The 3,554-nt window shown below is 43.1% G+C and overlaps 1 long non-coding RNA gene across 1 annotated transcript in view; it reads right to left on the bottom strand.

Annotated features, from left to right (window-relative positions):
- LOC128810935 (uncharacterized) overlaps positions 1-2,892 on the bottom strand; it is a 4,222-nt gene extending 1,330 nt beyond the window's left edge. Inside the window, exons 1-2 of the long non-coding RNA XR_008438180.1 lie at positions 2,689-2,892; positions 1-34 (exon numbers count right to left, since the gene is read on the bottom strand). The exon at positions 1-34 is cut by the window's left edge and continues 21 nt beyond it. This is a non-coding gene — a long non-coding RNA (uncharacterized LOC128810935). The remainder of the gene's footprint in view (positions 35-2,688) is intronic.
- Positions 2,893-3,554: the final 662 nt, after the last annotated feature.

The following is a 3,554-nucleotide window of genomic DNA, read 5'->3' as shown; positions in this document are numbered from 1 at the left end:
GGTGCTGCTACAGAACGAGCCAGAAGCGCTCAAGCTGAAGGGAAAATAAATCAAAAGTTTAAGGATTATTCTTTATTCAGACTGTGATCCCTCAGCAAAAAAAATGTCTCAGGGATGTGTGTTTATCTTGGTCTGGGCCCACTTTAGCAGTTTTTACCCTTTGGCTTCACCTCAAGCAAAACAATATCAAGTGAGCCAAAAGTGATGATAAACACACACACTCACACACAGAGCTCTGAAGTTTCTCCTTCCTGAGCAGGGAAAAGGCTCCACCAGCATCGTGCTGGAGTTCCTCTCATTCCCAGCACTGCCAAGTGACAGCTTTATTGTTGAATAAAACAAATTAATTGCCCCAACTGTCTTAACTAGTTGCTAGAAATGAAATTCTTCACTTGTTTAGCTGCCAAAAATAATGACAGAAATATAAACATGTTACAAAACCGAGGGTTTCTCAGGAAAGCTAAATATAATGGGTCTAATTTTGCCCTGGGCAGATGCACTGGGGCACTTCCCAGTGACTTCTGAGAGAATTTCATGAGTGTTTTTAAAGGAGAGTGTATCCCCCACACTTGACATACCAAGTGCACATCCCTCTCTCGTTGCTATTTTTACTCTTTCTTTTCTCCTGTGTACAAGTGCCTTTGTGCCTTTCTCTTTGCACAAAGGCTGATCATAATAATTTTTAAATTTGCCTGTGTTCCTTACAAAGATTGTGTCTCCCTGAAAGGATTTCCTGCAAGTCTTAGAAGGAGGAAAACCATTTTGAGTGTGCTCAGTGGAGATGAATGTTTTGAAAAGCTCGGCTGATTTCTTGGCATTCAGGAAAACCAGAAGCCCCTGCCCTCGCACAGGCAAACACCCACATGTTTGCTGGTAAATGGGCAGAATTTGGGAGCCTCTGGAGTTAGGGAAAAGGTACAGAGAACATCCTGATGAGGTAAAAGGAGAAGTAATTTAATTGTCTAACTCCTTCTGTGCTCGAGAATATCAGACAGATGGGGAGGATAAAACAAGGAGCTCAATAATTAATTTTCATGTTCCTCACTAGTGGGACCTCTTTAATCCCTGTTCCTGTGATTATAGAGAAAGGTTGGATTCTGAAGTTTCACTCATTAGCTACGTGTTGTATGAAAATACCTGTATTTTCAAAAGGAATAGTGACAAGAATGAAAAATTTCTGCTATTAGAAATATCTTGGTGTCAGGGACTTTTGTGAAAGAACAAAAACTCTCTGATTCCCTCAGATAAATAATGAAACAGATGGTTGTTGGGGGGTTAAAGGTCAAACCTTCCCTGTTGACTGAAACACAAGGTTGACTTAAAAGATTTCCCGAAGTTATTCAAGATGCAGCACATCAGCCTGTGTCTCCTGCCTCCTAATGAAATGGTGTGGGCTTCCTTAAAAGCACCATTCCAGGGGCTCCTTGCAGGAATTCCAACACCCATTCCAGCTCCAGACTGAGCTCCTGCAAACTGCATCTCTAATAAAGGATATGGGTGAATAATTAGGTGGACTCGTCCAGGGATATAGGTTAGGAAAAGGCTAAATAACAACATTTAATCCATTTCCTAAGCAAACCGCTCACTTCTCACCCGAAACAGGAGTTGATAAAGTCGCCGTGAAAATCTGGGAAATCTCAGAAAATCTGGGAAATCTCAGAAAATTATCAATAAGGCAATCTGGGAAAATGGGAAGAAAAAAAACAAATGCTGTGTGTGGGGTTGAGCCTCTGCATTCATGAGCAGGCTCCTGTTAAAGGAGACCAGGGCATTTTTAAAGCAGCCCAACTAAAGAGACAGATGCTGGAACTCGCATGATTCGACACAATTTGAGCACAAATTGTCCAATCAGTCAAACCCACAAACACTTCAAGGTAATTTTGGTAAATCCCTATTGTGATCTAATTTCTTATTAAGGAGAATAAAGCAGGCTGCCATTGTAATTCATCAGCCCCTTGCACTGCAGAGCGACGGCTGCAGTTCATTTCATGCTTTTCTCTGCAAAAAACAGGCTTCAATTTCTGGAATCACCAACAACAACCTTTGACTGAACATCTACATTTTTTTTTATTTTATTTTGCTAAATAGAATTTAAAACTAGGGAAAAAAATGTAGCTGAAATCTAAGGAGGCCATTGAGATCAGAGTTGATTTAAGCACCAAATCCATGAGTGTTATGGAAAACTTTCGAGGTTCAGAGCAGAGGACACGTTTTGTTTCTTCAGAGGGCATCGCTGTGGTGCAGAGCTGAGAGGTGGCACATTAAATGTCCCTTGTCTGCATCAGTGCTGCCTTCCCAAACACAGCCAAGCATCACTTCCTCATCCAGAGCTAGACCTGGCTCCCACAGCCCTCCCCAGCCCAGCTCTGCAGGCTCATGCACCTCGAGGAGTGCCCCGAGGGGCTGTTCCCCACAACAAGGGGAACCTGTGAGCATTTGGGGTGCAGGATCTTGAGGGGTGGAAATGACACACCCTGGGAAACTCTTCTCATCCTGTGGAAAATGTTGTTTTTCTACAGAAATTTTCTGTCATGATGAAAAGCAGCCTTCACACAACTGAAGGAAAAATCAGCCTGGTTTCCTACAACAATCAGTCTGGGGGCCAAGAAGTGTTTTAGGGCCAAGTGCCTCCTCCAAGCAGGAGATCCTCCTGTGCAATTCCCCCATCTCCTCTAGGACTCTCTTTACCTCAAAACTACTCCCTCCAGGCATTGTAAAGCAGGATAAAGTTCTCCATCCCTGGGAGTGGTTGAGGCCAGGTTGGATGAGGCTTGGAACAGCCTGGTCTGGAGGAAGATGTCCCTGCCCAAAGAACTGGGTTATGTTTAAGATCCCTTCCAACCCAGGCCTTTCTGTGGTGATTCTACGAACACCAGCGTGGAAAATGCCTTGTGTGAGTGTATCCATGTGTGTCCATGAGTGTGCAAGAACATTTCCCTCCCCACGTCCCCATTCCGTGTCCCCGCCGCCGCTGACATCACAAACGGCCCCACTCACAGCAGCAGCCACGGGAATGCAGTAAGTAAGACAAACAACAACCTCTTATGTGGTAATTTACAAATAAAAGTTCATTTTCCTTTCAAGGAGGAGCACAGCCCTATGTGTGTGTGAGCAAAGAGGGAATTCCGTATCTCCGCTGCCACAGGGACGAGGGATGTGCAGCCACAAGTCGACCTGATTTTTTTTTTTTTTTTTTTTTTTTCCCCCAAATACAAAATGACCTGTTAGAGCATCCCAGGGAGAATATGAATTAGCCCAGGTCAATAGGAGGTCAAATAGACAGGGTCCTAAAATCCCTTTACTACTTTGTAGTATCTTATGCTAATTCAGTTCCCTTCTCTGTGATAAACAAAGCCAGTTGAAAGTAGATAGCATCACACAGTGATGGGTCCCAAAGCTACAATTTAATACAAATCTAGTAATTCCATTATACAACACATCCAGTTCATTTAGAGGCAACGAATACTTAAGAAGGTCCAGGATTGAAATGCCTCAGCTGATACTTTAAAAATATAAATTATCCAGTAAAATTTCATTTGTCACATAAACCTAAT

The sequence above is a fragment of the Vidua macroura genome, chromosome 8, assembly GCF_024509145.1.
Source record: "Vidua macroura isolate BioBank_ID:100142 chromosome 8, ASM2450914v1, whole genome shotgun sequence".
NCBI lineage: Eukaryota > Metazoa > Chordata > Aves > Passeriformes > Viduidae > Vidua > Vidua macroura.
The sequence above is the reverse complement of the archived record's forward strand: the minus strand, read 5'-3'. Positions and strand labels throughout refer to the sequence as shown.